Below are 21,564 nucleotides of genomic sequence, written 5' to 3' on the forward strand. Positions count from 1 at the left end.
GTCAATGAAACTTTCCCCCAGCATCATCTTCTGCCTTTGCCTGCATAATTTTTACATTAGCCATTAACCACAGAACACAATTTTTTCTCTCCTTGCCTCAAACAGACTATCCCTATTTGGTTGGAAGTCTGTCTCATACATCTGGATACTGCTTATTTATGTCAAATATTAGCTTAGTCAATTTTGTTTTCTTATTTAAGCAAGTTATAAAGGATCAATAAAGAAAGAAAATGTTTAGTCACTTTGAAAACAGACTGTACCTGAAAACCCCTTTACAAATAAATATCCTCTGTAGGTTACTGGAAGTTAGCACTTACACAATGTTTTATATCTATAGACAGACTGCAAAGATTAAATAATCTATATTTGTATTTATATGTTTAGGTAGAAAAGAGTTTTTTCTCTCCCTTTAAGACTGAGAAATGAATTATAACATGATCACTTGGATAGGTGAGATGCAGAACTTGGACACTCCTGGTATGCACTGACCTCACAGACTGTCATTGTACAAGGGCAAATGCGAGCTATTTAACTCAGGTATAACTAAAATATATTTTGCCTGCATATGAGTTTCTTCTGCTTCTGAAAGAAATATTTATGACTATGCTCCTGGAAATCGTTCTTCTGTAATTTCTGAGTGTAAAATTACATTAGCAAATTTACATTTTGTTAATTGATAGCATAGGTTACAATTTTATCTTCATAACTTTTAAACAGCTTGACAAAAAAGCATTTTGCCTCTGTAACAACAGCATCCCAGCAACTGTTTTCATATCTTGAAAACACCTCTTTTGTCTCTGAAAATTTATTTTGCATCAGTCCTGTTACCTGGTAGAGGCTGTTTAGCTTTGATTTTTGTTTCCTTTGGCAGCACCTTTAGATCAAGGAGTCCATTTCAGGACTTTAAGGGTTTTAATGTTAGCACACTGGGACTAAGTCATATATTTTATATTGATATTAATGCGCAGAAAATTTCTTACGTGCTGTGAGCATTGCTGCCTCGGCTCCACATACTCAAGAGGCTACCTCTGAACTGCTGGGTCCATGCATGATGGCAAGTACTTTGACTCACTTTGGAATAATACAACTGAATACCTTGTGTTGGCATGTAAGGCTGAAAAAAGCAGTGAAATTTTTATATTATACAGAGATATTTATTTCTAAGTCTTTTCACACTACATTAATAAAAGCTAGGAAATTGTCAAGTCATATACAGCTGTCTGAGGCAGAAGAGTTTTGCAGTAATTTCAAGAAGTATTAGATATCATCAAAAAATCGTGACATATGTCATCCCCAGATAAAGTTCTCATTGACTGAAGAGACCCCAGCATGGTCTGAGAGCCATCATCATTTGTATGTTTGGAAAATGAATGCACGTCCTGGCAACAGCAGTACTTCCATGCTTTCAGGCCAATGAAGGATGAAAAACATCTTGATGCCATGAAGAGTGGAAAAGCTTGTAATATTGCAGCAATATTGATCACCCCACCAATATGCAATCTTCAGCCTATAGTGCTAGTGACATGTACAATAGATAACAAAGCAGAGGACTACTCCCATAGCCACAAAGCACTGCAAGTGCTTGCCAGTACTTATATTTGCCAGATCTACATGGAAACATAAGAGTGAGAAAACTAACATGCTGGTGAAAGAGATAAAAAAGCCTTCACTATACTTAATACATCACCTATATGCTTAGGCAGGCTAGTTCTAACTTGCAATAATAGAGTTTAGATCAATATACTTGTATTGCTAGGCAAGAGAGTTCCAATCATTTACAGATAGACACTTTCATCATATCAACCAGTCTCCTTTTTAGACAGCCTAGAGCTAGAAAAGTGAGATTCTTGCCCTTTCATTATAGTTTGTTCACTTTGTTAAACAAAGATGTTTATTCAGAACCATTGTCCACACTAGACTCAACCATAATGCACACTGATATACTGTCATTTGTTCCTATTCACTGTGGAGTCTCCAGAATCATAAAAAGAGCTGATATTTTTCTGACTTCCTTTGCTAAATACTATGTTTTTATACAAAGGAAGTAACATAATTGGTGTTTATAGTACTTTAGTTTCTGTCTGTTTTGAAGATAGTACATCATGTTTGTTGTGAAGTGAGAAGTACATCACAGGGCTATTCAAGAAGTTACCTTAGTGGCTATTAAAAAAAAGAAAACAAACACACAACTTCATGTTTATTATGGTACATTGCCAAGGATTATCTATTCCTGAAATATTTCCTGGGTTTGAAGGCATCAGATCCATCAGAGAAACACGACAGATAATCTTGCATCTGATATATTAAAAAAAAAACAAACCAAAACCAAAACCAAAAACAGAAGTGAGAATAAAGTTCAAAAGACATCATGACTGGAATAGAAAAATATGAAAGATCAGATAACTCCATCATGGTGCACCTGGTCATGCATGCAATGGAATAAAAGCCTCAAGTCTTTGCAGTGATTTCTTCAACAAATAAAAAGTCTTGAGTCTTTGCAGTGATTTCTGAAACACCATAGATGGGATACAGCACAAGTGACAAGTGAGAGAGCATTACTGAAACTTCATGAGGCATGATGGTTATCAAAAATTGCTGGTATGTGCAGAAGTGGTCTAATTCTCAGGCTTCCTACAGCTAACCCAGCTCAAAGAAGTTTTAAGGAAAAATGTAAGAAGAAAGTGTAATACTTGCGGTTTTCACTTTAACAGGAAACCAAATTGGTTTCCTGTTAAAGTGAAAGAATTTTTACCCTGCCTTTCATGAAGGAACAGGCAAGTAACAGTTTAATGATTCTACTTGATTACAGCTGAGAACCTTAGCTATTCTGGAGTGAGCACATGCTAAAATGAGTTATCCATAACTTACAAGAATTTCCAAGTTTTTGGATTGAACCCGTGATAGCCCCAGAAATTTCATTAAAACATCTAGTTTCTACATTTTAACATCAAATAAGGGATGGTTTGCTCTACAGCCAAAAAACTTCAACTCACTGTAAGTGAAAGTATGACAGGGAAGCATGCTGTTCTGTGCTTCTGCCAGATGCCTCCACGCTGTTCCAAAATCTAAGTGACTGCAGAAATTAATTAAATGATCAAATACAGAGAAGGAGAAAAGTTAATGGGTCAGATTTACAGAAGGAAACAGAGGAGGCTGATAATCTATGTCTACTGCTTTGCCATGGATCAATCAAACATGATTGGGAGGAGTCACTGGGCAATTGGTTTACAAAAACTATGTGCACCAGGAAAGAGTCCAAAGCGAGTAGAGAAGAGGATAATTAATCATTTATTAAGCACACAATCAAAACTTCAATCACACAAAGGACCTGTAGACAAAAACTGTGATTATAAAAAACTAATTATAAGAGAGAAAAATCCTGGCTTTCCTACATGAAAGGAGGTTCTCTATTCTGTAATGTAAACATGAGCATTTAGAGACACTTGAGTTGTATTACCATATCCAAATCACTTGGCAGATGTGACAGTGGGAGAGAAGGAAACCTGAACCATTCTCAAACAGAATATGGAGTCCAGGTGGAATACCCTTGGACATTTCAAGGATGACTAGATGCCTATGTTTATAAAACTGAATCAGAGATAGAACGTTTCCATTGGCTTCAGTGAAGTCAGGATTTAATGCCAGCAATGATGAGAGTCTAAGGGCCAACAGACCAAGAGAATAGGCTAGGCTATACTTAGGAATCCCAGAGACTAAAATTTAATAACCTAAGGGAATCAATTGAATTTGTTATCTCCACCATCCCTCTTTCCCCAGTGACATGAAAAACAATGGTGCTCCCATGGTTAACAACTCCAAACCAGATACTAAAAGCAGACAGTAAGAAACACTAGAACATCCTCTGTCTATTTGGCACTTCAGTAGTTCAGCTTCCTCAGAGGACAGACAATTATTTCAGAAATGATAGCTCCTTTGTAAATGGTAGGGAAGCATAAAGGGAAAGAGATAGTATCAACTGTCTTTTGCATAATTCTTATGGCTCCCAAAGACCTTAATGTTAGGCAACTGACATTTTTGTGTAGAAGGTCTCCAATCCCATTAAAACTGTCTCAAGATGTCATGTCAAAGATAACTGTCTTAGTTACAGTGGCCAGGACCAGTTTACCCTGTGTGGGCGTAACCAAAACTGTGTGTTCTACTCCCTCTATGTCATTTCTCAAGAACTGTTAATAATGGATCGTTTGCAGCAGCTGCCCAGGGCACACCTGTCCTCTCAGGCTACAAGCTGGGTATTGAAAAACAAAGTGAGATAGGAAGCATTCCTGTCTTCACACCAATGACTCATCAGTGATATCTCCCCTCCAGGGAGTCATTAGCACTTTCACACCCAGCCTAAGGGATCATGTTCTCTAATGGGCCATCAATGATTCCAAAAATATCCCATGACTCACAGAGTTAAATGACCCACTGTGAAACTCCTCACTCTGGAGGAGGTACTGGGAATTCCCATCTGAACATAAGTATATATTAATTTTGGGAATCGGCGACTTTTGGTACCAATTATCGGATCCACAGGAAGACCAGAACCTCAACAGGACTGCGACTGCCAGTCTCAACAAGACTGTGACCATCAACCTCATCAACAGGTTTTCCTTTTCTTTTACTTTGTATTCAGGGGGACCACATGAGTCTCAGCACAGGGGGCAATGAACATCATTCTGTTCGTGCCTCAGGGTGCTGGGTTATACCTCTGGATTTTGTGGGTTAAAACCAATTTTTCTTTGTATCATTGTATTTACTGTTTCTTTTTAGTAAACTGTAACTCTAACTTGTAATCTGTCTTGAGTCTGGTTCCTTTCTCCCGCCGGTTTACCTTTAAACCAGAACAATAACATATATGAGTAAGAGCCTTTTCCAGCGGGGAATATAAGAGCATAGGATCAAAAATCAGACAAACAACCAACACAGTTTGCTACAAGGGCCAGAATTCCACATCTTTTGTTCCTTCATGACTCTCCAGCCTCTGCAGTTAAGCACTACAGCTACTGTACATCTTTTTGTCAGGAGACAGGCTCTTATCTTGCAGTGCAAGGTGTTCCTCTGCATGCACAGATGCCCATTCTATGTAATTAACTGGAGCATCACACTTAAAAAATTACATATTTCTGGGAAGAAGGCAATCAGAGTTGTCTGGGTTGGACATCTAGGCTACATCTATATTGTTATAATTAAATGTACCTAGGAACATTCCTGAGCACTGAAGAGCACTGATACAGAGTGAATGCAGTTATGTTAGGGAAGTCTCAGATTTCAAAGCAGCGTGAATGCAACCAGCCTGCCTGTTGGATGTATTTTGGCTTCCAAAACATGCCCAGGAATTCTTATGGAAAGAACTACTTATAAAAGCCAAAAGCTAACCATGGGCAATTGTAAAAAGTGCAGACTAAAGACAGACAGAGGCTAAGAACATTTCTAGATATTCAGTTTGGTAAAATTGTAACATAAAAATCCACTCAAATCACAATTTTGGTGAATGTAACAGGACTGGTCTGAAGACTTTCTGGTGACTGTTCGTGTCTGTGACAGTAATCTGCTTAACACACCTAATCAACAACAAGGCCATACAGCAAGAAAAATGCAGCATGAAATTGTGAATATTACAGAGAGGCATATAAAGGAAAATCACCTACACAGTCTCTGTGTGCCTATTTGCCTCACTAACCCTCACTATGGGATTTATACCATGAGCATAACCCAGACAAACAGTATTATTCCGCATCCAGTTTCATGCAAGAATTGAGATTTTTGAATGTGTCTCTGTGTTCAAAAAATGTGTGCTGGTGTAATAATATTTGCTCAAATCCTTCTATCCAGTATTTTCTGTGTAATTATTACCGAAAACTGAAAACCTTGTTGTACGTGAATATGCATGTTTGCAGGAGAGTATGAGTAAAAAAATCACAAAAAAATTAATCAATTAAAAAGAAAATATGAACAAAAAGATGACACAGGAAAATATCAGACCCAGCCGATGTAAGTTTATGAAAGACAGGTCCTGTTTTCACCAACATAATCTCCTTCTATGACAGGAGACCACCTTAGTGGATGAGGAAAAAGCTGCATAAAATTCAGTGAAACCTTTGACAGTGACTCTCAGCACATCCTCCTGAAAGAACTAGATGCTCATGGCTTGGACAGGTGGTCCACTGGATTAGAAACTGGCTGGATGGCTGGGCCCAGAGAGTGGTGGCGAATAGAACTAAATCCATCTGGCAGCTGGTCAGTAGTGGTTCTCAGGGCTCAGTATTGGGGTTTGTCCTGTTTAACATCTTGATAGATGATCTCTGGATGAGTGTATCCTCAGCAAGTTCACAGATGATACCAAGGTAGTGTTGATCTGCTGGAGGGTAGGAAGGCTTAACTCATGTTGGTTAGAGCATGGTGCTAATAACACCAAGGTTATAGGTTTAATCCCTGTACAGGTCATTCACTTAAGGGAAGGATTTAATGATCCTTGTGGGTCCCTTCCAAATGAGAAGATTCTAAGAAGACTCTACAGATGGAGCTGGACAGACTTAGCCAATGGGCCAAGGACAACTGCATCAGGTCAACAAGGGGAAGAGCTGGGTCTTGTACTTGGGTTACAACCCCAGACAGCATTACAGGCTGAGAGCAGAGTGGCTGGAAAGCTGTCTGGTGGAAAAGGACATGAGGTTTAACAGCAGCTGAACATGAGTCAGTTGTATGCCCAGGTGGCCAAAAACGGCAATGCCATCTGGGCTTGTATCAGGAGAAGTGTGACCAGCAGGATTAGGGAAGTGATGTTCCCCCTGTACTTGCACCGGTGAGGCTGCATCTGGAGTGCTGTGTTCAGTTTTGGGCCTCTCATATCAAAAATGACATTGAAGTGCTGGAGAGTGTTCAGAGAAGGGCAACAAAGCTGGTGAAGGGTCTAGAAAATGTGTCCTGTAAGGAACAGATTATGGAAGTGGGACTCTTTAGCCTGGAGGAGGTTCAGGGAGGATGTCATGACTCTCTACAACTACCTGAAAGGTGGTTATAGACAGGTTGCGGTCAGTCTCTTCTCCCAGGTCTCAAGTAAAAATATGAGATGAAATGGCCTTAAAATGCATCAGAGGAGGTTCAGATTATATATTAGAAAAAAATGTTTTCACTGCAGGAGTGGTCAGGCATTGGAATATGTTGCCCAGGGAGGTGGTGGACTCACCATTTCTGGAAGTGTTTAAGAGGAATACGGATGCGATACTTTGGGATATGTTTTAGGGGTAGTTATGGTACTGCTGGATAAATGCTTGGACTAGATGGCCTGGAATGTGTCTTCAATCTTTATGATTCTGTGATTAATCAAAATTTTTAAATTTCTAGAATATAATCGACTTTCCTGAAGGGCATCCTTCCTGCATAGATTCTGTTTCAAGAACAAGTATTTTTTGTATCGAATTTCTGACTCGTGATCACTCATATGATAGCACTGTATGCGTGACCAAAAGATCATTGGATTTTGCCTAACAACAAACTAATTCTTTAGAAACCCAATTCCAATAGAATAATCTGGTTCTGGAATGGACTAAAAATAAACTAAAAAATATAAAACAATTCTATCCTCATTTTGACTTGTGCTGAGATATCCTCAGAAGATTATGTGCTAAAAATGTAAATATATACACCAGCAGCAAATCATTTATCTGACTGAAATCCATAGAAAGAGTTGAGATCAAAATAGCCAGAATACAGCTCATAATGAGAAACTGAGATGGCTGCAATAATGAATATACTATTTAGATAATACATACTCTTAGGAAATGTATTTAGAGAACATTTTATACTTTTGAAACCTGTATAAACATTAGCTAAAATATTCTCACAGAACTGATGAAATTTAAGTAGGTAACATGCTTCTTAGGAGCAAAATAAATGGTAAAATTGAGACTCAGAGTAAGATTAACAATTTGATCTGTGCTACTGCATCCTTCAAGGAGGTTGGTGTGACAACATCTTCAGACTCAGGTGGTTTGTGAAATCTCCCTTCAGCTTCTAGAAGGGTTAACCTCCAGGCAGAAAGTTGACTAACTCACAGGAGTTCAATTTCTCATTAGGCTTCCATGGCTTCAAAGTACATCAGGAAAAAAATTTCCACAGGCTCAGTTCCAAAGAATTGGACAAGGCCAAGATTATTTACCTGGGCAAAATCATCTGACTCAGTTTTCCTCAAAATATTTCCTCAGATCTTAAGTTGTGACCAGCTGTGACTGAACACCTAGGTATGCCTGAAAGGACAAGCTGCTGATGCTGTTGTCCTTAGCCAACTGGCAGGAGCATCTTGTGTTTCTCACAGAACAAGCACAATCATTTCTACAAATCACTGAGTATTTACCAGGTCTTGAACTGCACAAGTACAAACCGTTTTTCTGAACATGAGTCACTCAGAGGAAAGTCAAATAAGCAGCTTGGCGGAATGATCAGAAAGCCAAGTGACACAAATTCAGGAAGCCTTGAAGAAAAGTAGCTTTGAAATGATAAGCACTGCAGTGTTTATTAAATCTCCTAAGAAGTAAGTTAAACTTACTTAAGAAAATGGAAAAGCTGTCTGGGTTGAAGAGGCAGGTGATTTCCCATGGCTAAGGCTGTTTCCTTTCCTCTAGGTGGCCAGATGAGCACACTGCCCTTGAGATTCGTTTGTCATGTCCAGCCATAGCCCCAGCGACTCACAAACCCACAACTCATTTTCGGAATGCAAAGCCAGTTTTAACATAAAAGAAATAAATATTTGGGATCATAGAGCAGGAGAAAATGTCACAGTTCCACAGCCACAAATGATTGCTTGGGGAAAGCAATGCAGTGATGACCTTGCTTATTAAAAACAAATTACAAACTCAAAAATCATCAGTAATTTGAGAGAGTTTCTGCAGGACTTTTAACCTTCAGTTTACCAGATAGGAGAAGACTGAATGTTGTTAAACGTTCAAACAAATAAATGTGTGTGGGGGAGGGGTCCATCAGGGATTTTTTCTCCCCCTACCAACACAGAAATTTTGGAAGTTGCAGTGCCAGGACTGAGAAAAAGGGAGTGATTGATGACTCTACATTCCAACTTAACAGTGGGGCAGAGGTGTGAAAAAGATGCCCAGCACCTGGGAGGAGGAGAGGCTTTTTCTGTGTGCTGGTTTCACGTTGTTTGGGGCAGCTGCTGTGACTACAAGCCACCATTTGCTGAGCTGGTGAGAGCTCCTTCTTGCTCTGCTCTTCGCCTTCCCCTCTCCATCTCTGGGCACCCTGAGCTTCAGAGAGAGGGAGAGGAAAGAGAGGAGAGTCACAGCTGTTTTGGGATATGCTGCAGACTTTTTTTTCCCGCGGACCAACTTTAACTGCAAGGAGATTTCTGCAAACTACCACTACCGCTACCCCTCAGCTTTCAGGGTTTCCTTCTTTGAACAAAGGACAAGGAGAGACTTCTAGTCCCCATGGAAAAGGTTCCATCCTGCCTCCACATGAGTCATACTGCCTCTTGCCCCTGCCTTGCTGGGAAAAGACTGAGAATGGACCTGGTGTCACCTACTGTCTGCAAATATAATTACACCGTGAGGAAAATGCAGTTTTGGGGGGTTGGGTTTTTTTGGTGCTGGGGGAGTAGTTTGCTCTAGTCTATCCATTACATCTATATCTACATATATATATACAGTAGTTAAGAGCAGTTATCCTTCCTATATACATTTTCTGGTGGAGTCTTACATGGTAACATTCATTATGTCTCCCAAAACTGTATTTTGAGGAGTTGCAAAATAATTCTGAAGAAAAACAAATCTTAGAGGTATCTTAGTGGTATGAACAGACACTGTGTAGAAATATTTCATTATAAATTATCACTATTCAAAAGAATGAGAAGTTTGCCATTGTAAATCCACTTTGGTACTAATTCCACACCATGTAATTATCTCTCCAAATATAGCAGCTAACAACAGGTATTAAAAAATGTCACTAAAATAGCATATCTGCTTTTGGAGATAGAAAGAATCCTTTGTAAACAAAGGTCAATAACCCTTAATATGCTTTTCCTTGACACAGAATAGCAATGCCACTTAATATGCTCTTCTTTTAAAGATCTTAAATGTTTTTCTTAACTACAATTTTCTTCCAAAGCAGAATTTCCAAAGAGGGTTTTTAGCTATGTTTGCATAATAAGTCAACAAACTTATCTATCCAGGAAATATTTTGTCTTTTCCCTGACAAAGCTCAAGTTAACAACAACATCAAAGCAATAAAAGCACTAACATAAGAAGTTCGTAAAGACAAAAACATATTCAGAAAAACAACTCCAAACAAAACATTTTAAAATTAGATTTTAAATTAAATTTGGATTTTAGGAAGTTAGTGAAGTAACTAAAGAAGCAGGACCTACATTAACAAACATAGGAAATTATTATAATTTTATTAGCTGCAGTTATGCAAGTAATCACATATTTGTAAACTGAGTTACATGTGTGCAGATGTCTGCATAAAGTGGATAACCTGTGGCAGTTACCATCGTAGAATACTTCAACTATTTAAATACATGTTGAAAAAGTCAATATTTAACACTTGCTCACTAGCTTGGCAATGCCAGCAAGAATGTAAGAAGTGTTTATATTTCAGGAGCTGTATGATTTTATGCCTTAATTTCCTTAATTCAACATTAATGCAGCACGTATTCTCAATTTTTTTTCTCAAATTCCTAGCTCAAATTGCCCGATGCTTCTTGCTCCTGTGGAGTTGAACATGGCAAAGGAGTTTATATGGAGAAGCCAGAGAATTCTCCTATTTCTCTCTCACTAGAAAGAAACCGAAACTCTCAGTAGGCGGGTGACAAGGTACAGGTTGGCACTCGCCCTTACTTTCCAAACAAGAAAGGATGGAAGTCCAGCCTGAGAGTCCAGAACTCAGATTGCCTTTCCTAAGGTTCACGCTTGTTGGGAGATTTGCAGAGCCCTCTATTGTATCAAGTTCTGGAGACTTTTTTCCAAAGTTTCCAGGAAGTTCTAGGAAAGGAAAGTTTCCTAAGAACATAACAACCAGAGTTTTCAGTAGAAGAATATTTTGAGAGGTATTGGGAGTTTCTTGAATTTAAATTTTGGAAAATATTAAGTGTATACATATCTGAACAAATCACAGCAAAACGCTTCTGTATCAATCTTCTTTTCAAGAATGTTTTGAGAATAATCCAGGTAATTTCTCAAATTAAAATTAATCCATGTTTATGTCATTATAAACTTTTCTATCAGTTTTCTCCAATTTGAAAAATATAAAAGTTTCTTAATATGTTAATTGCTGTTAATGACTATTAAAAATAGTTAGCCTAAGCAATCTCATCATTTTATAAAAATTATTTCCTTCATATCCAACCAACATTTTTATCACTTAGAATTGAGTTGTATAATGTGTGCACTGCTAGTGAACCCAAAGATTCTGAATGCAACTTCAGTAAGCACACAAAATTAACCTTTCATATGAGTGCCTACATTTCCCCTAAGACATCTTTCCTGTCATATCTCAAAAGCAACTTGGGCAATGCTTAGTGTTTTAGCCCATCTGAATTATGCATACACCTACACATTCCATAATGTAACTAAAGAATGTTTGCAATTCTCAGGCATGATGCAGATTTATTATAAATAATTGTTTAAAACAACCAATGAAACAGAAATAAAACACACTTACTGAAGTTAATCCCACACATTCTTTCTTCCACTGTCTCAATACATCAAACAGTAATTATCTCGTGTTTAATATAATAGGACAGAGAATATTTAGCCTGAGAGCACTCAAAGCAGTTAAATATAGATAAATATCTATGATAGGATTGAAAAAAAAAATTAAAAAATCTTTCTTCTTTAAAGTCACTGTGTAATAATTATTTTGATGTCATTACCAAAAAAATACACACCAGACACAACTCCATATGGATTACGACTGCACTTAAACAACATTATCTGTGTCCTAGTGTGAGTTCAAATTAAAATGCAGATTGCTGATGGTTTGGGGAGAGGGGATTGTCTGCTTCTTTGCAAGAAAAGAGAAGGAGAAAAGGGAGAAAAATAGTTATCGCATAACAGTAATGATATTAATTCTGATCTGAGATACTTATTTGGTTCCTATTTCTGTACCATAATGACTTCCAGTCCCTTCGTCATTCCATTCTGATATAAAGAGGAACACTAAGCTCCTGACAAACCATGTGGAAATATCCAATCCATTTTCCATAAATACTGAGAAAGCCTGGTAATTGCTGTACTCCTCAGCCTTATGTTAGTAAGTACTTTCAACTTCAGGCTACTTTTTCCTGAAAATGTCACTGACATTAAGATTAATATTCTCAAATCATGTTTGTAAGCCTTACACCGTCTGTAAACTTTTGAGAGAGATTTAATGGCAGAGTGCTAATGAAAAATTTATGTAGAATTTTCACTCCGCGAGTTTTTCTAGGAAAAACCTCACTCCGTATATTTACTGTTAAAGTATACAGTCTTCTACCAAATTATTCCACTTCTTAGAACTAGGCAATTAAAGTTGCTCAAATTTAAAAGACCAGAAGATTCATGTTCATGAAGAGTGTGAGCATATTGTTTAATATAATGGATGCAGTTGTTAAGTAATTATCAGTAATGACTGTATTAGTTCTGGCTGGAATGGAGTTAATTTTCCCCATAGCAGCCCTCATAGTGCTGTGCCTTGTATTGGTGGGTAGGAAGGATATTATCTTATTTTCTCACTGCCCTGTCCTGCTGAGGAGGGAAGTGGTACAGCAGCTTGGTGGGCACCTACTTGGCAGCCAGACAGGGTCAATCCACCACAACCTGTTATGAAGACAATGAGAAACTGATTTAGTTGTACATTAATTTTAGTTGTAGCACTAGCTATGTTATAGAGGTTATACTTCTATGGATCAATATGCACACTTACGACAGAGTTTGACAAAAATGGTACAGAGACTGTTCTTTTTACTCATCCATAAATAAATATATTACCTGGAAAATGAGTGAGAAATTTTTTATACTCTACAGATTACTCTTCCTTGTACAGTTCATACTATCTGTATACTGCCTGTATAATTTCTTTGTATCAGTCTGAGTTTTTTCCTGTTAGTGAGATGCCTCAATAAAAAGGCAGGAGGGAGGAAAACAACCATCCTGTCTGGCAGGGAATTTGGTCTATTTGACAAGCATTTTATCAGTCTCTACAATGGCTAAAGAAAAATTTGTAAAATCCTAGCTCTTCCCATCCAATAAATAAACATAACTTTTGGTGATGATACAGATTAATATGCAATAATTAAGACATAAAATATTTTATGTGTGAAAGAGGCATGAGATCACCCTCAGCTCTTCTGTCCAGAAAATCAACTGGAATTGTCTTTGGAAGTACAAGAACTTTATGAAGAGTAGAGTCCATGGTAAGTTGGACCAGACATAAAAGACTAAACGTTGCTCAATGAATGACCCTCAGTTATAGGTACAGGAATACACAGTACTATTAACTAGGACTGTAAATGCTGAAAAGTGGTGTTCTAAGCTCGTCAGCTTTTTTTTTTTTTTTTTTAATACATGTGAAAATGAAACCCTATACTCTGCAAGAGGATCATGAGACACATGTGAACCGCTTAACCAAACAAGCAGTAGTTTGGTACAGGCTTGAGAGGAGGTCAATACCCAAGCCATAGCAGGACCAAGAACTCCTCCAGAAAACCCACAAAGCAGCAGTAACACAGTAAGCATCAATGCATATGAGCTTGGAACATCAACCATGTGACTAGCACGTGAAATAGCAGGTGATTTTTCCAAGACTCATTTTATCAAGGGACTTAGAAAGCTGTAGATACATGGAGTCTCATGCATATCTCTCCATTGTATGCAATTTAACTAGACGCCAAACACTTTATTCCATAAATACGACAGCCTAAGTGAGCTGCCTTTGAGCTCTCCCTGCTAAGCAGCATGGCTGTGTGGTGATGATCTCCCCTTGTGCTGAAACTCCCGTCAAGTTTGGTCCTCAAGGCAGAAGAGCCAATGACCAACCTCTGTATGAGTCCAGTTTGAGTTTTCACTGAATGGAAATTGGACTGCATGCCAGGTGGCTCTCTCCTTGACCAGGGATGCCTCTCAAGGTCTAAGATTCCTTATCTGAAACTAAGTGAACCTTCCTTATCCAGGGTGGAGAGAGCCTTTAGCTGCAACAGATCCTTAAAAAGTGACTGATAGCATGATGAATAAATACTAATTAAATTAATACTCAATTTAGTTATTATAAACTTCATATAGATAATTCCATCAGACATAAACCATTGTCCAAATCTGACACTAAGATTGGATGTAGCCTCATATAAGCTTCATCAGAAGCTGTCCTAGTTTGACTCCAGTCAGCAACTCAGCCCCATGCAGTCACTCGCTCACTCCCTCACCAGTGGGATCAGGGAGAGAATCAGAAGGGTAAAAGCTGGAAAACTCATGTGTTGAGATAAAGACAATTTAACAGGAAAAGCAAAAGCCACACACTCAAGTAAAACTTGGAATTAATACATCAATTCCCATGTGCAGGCAGGTGTTCAGCCATCTCCAGGAGAGCAGGGCCCCATCACATGTGAAGGTTACTTAGGAAGACAAATGCCATCACTCTGAACATCCCCACTCTTCCTCCTTCTTTCCCTCACTTTACATACTGCATGATGTCAAATACTGTGGAATATCCCTTTGGTCAGCTGGGCTAATCTGTCCCAGCTATGTATCTTCCCAACTTTCCATGCATCCCAGCCTCCTTGCCAATGTGGCAGTGTGAAAAGCAGACAAGGCCTTGGCACTGTGTAACTCCTGCTCAGCAGTAACAAAAATGTCTCTATTTTACCAACCCTGTATTCAGCAAAAATCCAAAACACAGTCCCATACTAGCCACTGTGAAGAAAATTAACTCTATCCTAGCCAAAAGAAGTGTAGAAAGCAAGGAGTCCACTCTGAGCTTCAATGGGAGACTCTCCTTTACCCTTTTGTGTCACCAGTCTCTGTAAATCATTGTAATTTGATTGTAATTTATTTTTCTTTTGTATGTTTCTTCCATGTAGTAAATAATAGAGTGAACCTCTGCCATCAAACTTTTTATATCGCACCTTTATGATATCTTTTGCTAATACCTTTAACAGTGATTTTTTTGTGTGATGACAAATTGGTGTAGTTGACAGGATCATAAATCAGGATCCATGATATGGTAGTTTGACAGCAACCAGCAGTCTTTATTGCATCTCTATTCCACTTCCAAAACCTCTGGAGACAAAATCCTGTCAAGCCTGTTTACAAGAACAGAAATAAAACTCTCTATACTGCATGTCTGATATGTAAAAAGGTCTCAGAAAAATTGTAACATTAAGTCTGTATTCCAGTCACTTCCACCCAAGTCACTGACTTAATCTATGTGATTTGCAGGTTTAAGTATGTATTGCACAATGTGGCAAGAACTCTGAAACTGAAGTCACTAATACAAAATTCAAGTTTATCCCATAGCTATATTTGGTAGTTTCTAGGACTGTTGCTGGTCTCCACACCCATGCACTTGAGTCAGAAATTCCCTAGTTGTCCAGGAACCCCCAGCTAGGTGAGACATTCAACTGATTTGAACAACACGTGAACATAGCCAAGGTGACTGACTGAGCTCCTGGCCTCCTAGACAGCAACCACCACCACCACCACCATCATCATCATCATCATCATCATGGTTAGACTTTGCGAATGAAGATTTTAGGAAGGGCTCTACCATGTGGGTGTGTCCTTCAAGTCTGCGCAGTGGATGTTTTAGGTGAGGCACAGTGTGCATGGAACTGGCCCCGCCCTTTAACTCCTAAGGTTCATCTGCCATGGCTGAGTGAGCTTGGACGGTGACAGTGAAGTCCTCAGGACTAGAACCGGCCGCACCAGCTATTCCCAGGATGTCTCCCATCCAAGTACTAACCAGGCCCAACCCTGCTTAGCTTCCGAGATCAGATGAGATCGGGTGTCACAGTGGCATGGCTGTAGTTCCTGGACAGCAATATATATGAGTAATTAGCAGAGAAGTCTCCACGTGGAAATTCCACGCACTTCTGAAACAGCTCCTGATATGAATAAACTAATTTGGTTCCAGTGGATGCCTTAACATACTGCACAGGGGATCTGGTTATTCCAGATTCTCGACAGACAGGCCTTGCTGCAAAACTGGTCAAGCTGTACATAGTTAAGAGAAACCATTCCTGCAGATGCAAAAACAGTCACATAAGACTCTTTTGTACACAAAGATATTTTGTATGAAGTTTAAGATAGTTAATAGCAATGAATTGTGTGAATGACAAAGTGGTCATGTAGGACCATGGGCCACCCAAGTTACAGGAATTCAGCAGAACCACAGTTTCCAGCACAGTTGGAGACACCCTAGCAAAGGCCTCTGCAATGCAGACTCCTACAATAATGCATCCAGCAATCGTATCTCTCTGAGAGATATATGCTAAATTCTAAACATGTTTGTTTGTTCTTTTTAAACAATCACTCTGTTTATGAATGTGTGTGTAACAATGACCAGGTACTCAGGTGTACGTGAAAAACGTAGATTTTTCTGGTAACTGGAAGAAAAATCCATGCTTTTTCACCCTGGTCTAATTTTTTTCTTTTCAAAATATCTCACTAAGTACATCCTCCCACTTGTTCCAGCAAATAGGAAAGTCGTGGAGCAGCCTAGCAGTAACACTGCTATCAGAATACAATGTTCACAGTGCTAATATGAAGTAAGCTCTGTAGGTTGCAATTACTGAAGTGCCAGGCTGCCAGTTTTTCAGAAGTAAATACATTTCATAAGTGATACAAATAAAGCTTCATTTGAAAGAACTAATAAATGATTTGCAAGTCAAGTTCGGCAAATTACTGATCAAAAGTATCTTTGTTTTTTTGCTAGCAGACTACCACACCAATAGTTGCCTTTTGAGTCCACTTGAATTAATGAAAGACCAGTTAAATGAGCAAGGACTGAGAAGGTCAGTGCTAACTTGAGAATTAGTTACTACAGATTATCAGACCACAAGTCAAATCTACAAATTGGTTCCAGTGAGAGTGATAATGAAATGTCCCTCAGGGCATGCTCAGGGCAGGACAGACAAATCATTCCTCTAAGCAGCTAAAGAGAATATTTTTTTTTCTCAGTTGCACTGGCTGTTGTGCCTGGTTCTTGTAATGAGCTAGGTTACTAGAGCTTGTTTTGGGAAAAAAATTGTTTCTTGCATCTTATTAGAGCTGGATGGATGGGATGGAGAAAGAGAATGGGACCTCAACTGCTAGCTACTAGGATTACTTGGATCTATAAACTTAGGTCTCCTCTGCAGTATTAGGGTGTTTTATATTAGACACCTTGTTCCTGTCTGTTTTGCCCTCTGGCATTCAGTATTATCTGTCCTAATGACTTAAACTGAAATAAAATTTTAATTAATTCAGGGATAGGTGGGCAAGGTTTAATGATCTACCATTACACAGCTACCATAGAATCACAGAATGGTTTGGATTGGAGGGAACATTTAAAGGTCACCTAGTCCAATGTCTCTGCAATGAGCAGGGCAACTTCAACTTGATTATGTTGCCCAGAGCCCTGTCCAACCTAACCTTGAATGTTTCAAAGAATGGGGCATTTATCACCTCCCTGGGCAATCTGTGTCAGTGGTTCATCACCCTCATTGTAGAAACTTCTTTTATCTATGAAGTCTGACTCTTCCTTCTTTTAGGTTGAATCAATTACCCCCTGTCCTAGTCCTACAAACCGTATTAAACACATATGCACTTATATATCTATATATGCACACAAACACACACACATGCACATATATATATACGAACGAATGGCTCTTTTTGCCTTAAACTTTTAAATTATCTTTCAATATAACAGAGAAAGGCATTTTCTACTGTGACTATTTTATCTTTAACCTTCTAAACCACACTAGAAACATGCTGATTAGAGACACCCACTATCCATTTTACCCCACTGTTAATGAAAACAAGCCCTGCATTGAAAGCTATTTTTACTGTTAAGATTTGCATAATATAGCTGTGCTCTGACTCAGATTTCTGCAGATGAAGCAACTTTTTCCTTCTTCATAAAATTTTCTAATTTGAGGTCTAAACAGTAAGATAATTCAAAAACAGTTTTAAGATCCCAGGTCCATTATTCTTCTTAGTTAGCAGAAATTAATACAACTAATTTACAGAGCTGTAGCTCTAGCTAGTTATAGAAATATGTTTATATCCTGAGTTCTCATAAAATTCCTCCTTTCAATTAAATCTCCTTATTCTTAAATGCCCATGAGAGAAACTCCTAAGCAAGATAACGTATCTGTAATTCTCCTGTACATATTTAAATTAAAATATCAAACATAGATGAACACACATCTTAGAAGATAAGATCTCATTTTTCAGAGACAGAGAAATAAAATCCCTCTTTTATCAGCATAAGTATTCTCATGACAACATTCATGTTCTGCTCCCCTAATTTTATTAAAAATGTGATAGCAAGAAAGAGGTTGATCAAACCTTAACTAATCCTAACAGAAATTGATATAGTAGAAATACTGTAAAAGGGTACTAAAATAAAAAGTAGTATCTTTGGCTCAGGCAGTTCTGATCAAAAATAGCTGAAAATACTGTCAGTATATCAGAAAAGTAAGTGCAGATTGTTTTCCAATTCTGTGCTCCTCCCTAAAATTAGATTTCTGGACAAGCACAACACAGCCGGTTTTTTTTGTTTGTTTGATGATTTAGGGATTTCTACTCAAGCTCACACAAGCAGAGAAAAAAAATCGTAGACAAAGTCCTCATTTTTTATATTACCTATATCCCCTCTTCTTAATGTATAAAAAAGATTTAGTTGCAGTTTCAGAGCATCTCAGAAAGCAACATAGGCCACAGCTTGATTCAGCCTATTGTCAGCATTCAACATCTTGCAAGTGACTTCAGTAAACCTTGTATATCTTTGATCTGTTCATTAGAAAGAATATGTGGTTTCATCATTGTACCATTTTGTAGAAGTTGATAAAATTTAAGCCACCATCCAAATTCAAAACGTGTTTTATGAACATTACTTTGATCTGTCCAAACAATATCATCATTAGCATTTAAGTTGGGCTTTATAGACTGTTCAAGTATTACTTTAAAATATCCAACAAAAGCTGTGAAGCACTAGAAAAAAACTCCTAGTAAAATGTTTTATTATTTAAAATTTCATATGCTCTTTGACAAAATGACAGGTAGTTTTATCAATAGTTCAAATCATAGTAAATATTGATCCTCTAGCACAATTTTTATCTTTAGTACAGTAAAATCCAGAGTATCTGAACAGCAGAAGTATTAAATCAGAATGCAAAGAGCAATAATAAGCAGGAAGGAACCAAACTGGATGGCCCCATCTCAGCACTTGTATCTTCCATTTTGAAATAAGGTTGCCAGTGAAAATGTGATATCTTCATTACACATTTTAGAACACTTAGCAGGATTTGGGGGGTTCTCCAATATGCACACAAATGTTCTGTAGTAACTGCATGCCAACTGCAGGTACCTCAACAAATATAGTACTATTTTAAACATGTATTCTTTAAAGTGAATTGTTTTCAGATAGCAAAATGACAGATAGCTAAATATTCTGAAACAGCAGTGCTGTATTTTTCAACAGAAAAGTACAACCTGTTGGATTGCTGCACTAAAATAACAAGAAGATAATATTTTCACCGAGTGGCTGGAAAGAAAGAGGGATAAAAACTAATCAAATTGATTAACACTTAGCTACTAGCTGCATTAATTATTAGAACAACAATATTTAATATTAACTCTTCCCTGTAGATGGAAATTGTATAACTTGTAACAATTACACTACATATTTAATAGCTATTATCTTTACTGATTAAAGAATTTCCTCTGGAAGCACTATTTTGAAGAGCCACATAAAATAAGAGTGCATTACCTATTCAAGTGCACGATTTCTGCAAAAAGACTGATTTAAACAAAGATGCATCTGTAACTAAGGCAGAACTATCACCTTGGAAGTTGTTCTTTATCCAGTAGTCAAGAAGAAACAAAAAGTCTAGCCTTAAAGGGAATGTACACAGGACATGAAGGTAGCTTTAATAGTTTTCAAAAGATGAAAAGGGAGTGATGCTTTTCCCCCACCTATTTTCTCTAAAATAAATAAATAAGTGGGTAACCATAACCTACGTGTTGATCACATGGAACTCAGTTGTGAATACCTGTGAAAAAACAGAACAGGAATATTATGCTTAACATTAACAAGGCTTTTAGTAGTTTATACCTTATTATCTTTTAGGTTAAATTTTAAGCAAGCATATATTTCTTGAGAGCCACAATATTTTCGCTGTTTTTGAACACAGCTACCACAAAAGTATGTCAAGAGGTGATCCCTCTGACATGCTCAATCTTATTTTTACAGTCTTATTTTTGAAGGAGGCTTCTTATTATCATTACCTTTAGAACAATTACTCTACCTCATAATCTGACTCAGGGTACACTGGAATTATCGGAAGGCACAGAATCTGAAATCAGGTAACTTAGTTTTATTTATTCAAAAAGTAATATCTATTGCAAAAATTCTTATTATTACCTTTATATTATTTATTTCAATTGGACACTTTGATATTTTTTGCTACGAAGCTGTTCTGGTACAACCCTTGTCCAACTCAGTTCTACACAAAAAAATACATGGTTATATGTAGCTTTTAAATCAGTCCATGTTATGATTACTAGGTCTGTTCTAAAAGAGGATAGTAGTCTTTTAAATAGTCATGCTGACTTATAAATTATAATTGGTTTTGAATTTTTCCGTATTACTGCACAGGTTTAGTTGAAACCTCTGAAGCCTTTTTATTTTTTTTGTTTGTTTCTTTGTTGTTTGTTTTTTGTTTGTTTTATTTTTTTTTTTAATATCTGGCTACCTTAGATGACTACACCAAGAATGAGCATGATTGCACCCAGAATGAAAAAATGCAAAAATTTATACAATTATCAAAAAAAACCTCAGGAAAACTATCAACATATTAAAAGTGTTCTGGAAATATTTTAATTCCCTGGGAATTAAAAAGTCCCTCCTCACTTTGAAAGATTAAGGAAAAACCTTAATTTAGGAGTTTTGGCTATGTATCATCAGGTATTGAGGTAATTGGTGATTAATAGTCTGTGGGCTCCTGGGCCTTGTAAGTTATCCATCTAAAAGGGAGGCTGCTCAAGACACTCAACCTCTTTTTTCTATGCCAGTAAAAATTCAGTAATTATCTAAACAGTTTTACTATCAACTGCTACAAGATAAAGCTGATCATGAAACAGATGGAACACAGTTCTAATAAAAATGTTTACCTGCTTGTCATTGAAGGATTACTGATGAATCCAATCATGATGCCTGTTTGCTGTATCTGATAATGAGAATTAAGAGTCTCTTCAGTTACAGATTTTTCTGATAAAAATACAAAGTTCAAAGGGGTACAAGGGCAATTCTGCTCTGTAAGATTACAATGACTATGAGCTTGGCCATTACATGGGTTAGTAATGTCTGTACTGA

General features: G+C 37.6%; 1 protein-coding gene and 1 pseudogene across 1 annotated transcript in view; both read right to left on the reverse strand.

Moving 5' to 3' along the window:
- Window positions 1-21,564, reverse strand: part of CSMD1 (CUB and Sushi multiple domains 1) — a 1,094,767-nt gene that overhangs the window by 962,146 nt on the left and 111,057 nt on the right. The window lies entirely within an intron of this gene.
- On the reverse strand, window positions 15,897-16,012 carry LOC139669151 (5S ribosomal RNA; annotated as a pseudogene).

The sequence above is a fragment of the Pithys albifrons genome, chromosome 2 (genome assembly GCF_047495875.1).
Source record: "Pithys albifrons albifrons isolate INPA30051 chromosome 2, PitAlb_v1, whole genome shotgun sequence".
NCBI classification, from domain to species: Eukaryota; Metazoa; Chordata; class Aves; order Passeriformes; family Thamnophilidae; genus Pithys; species Pithys albifrons.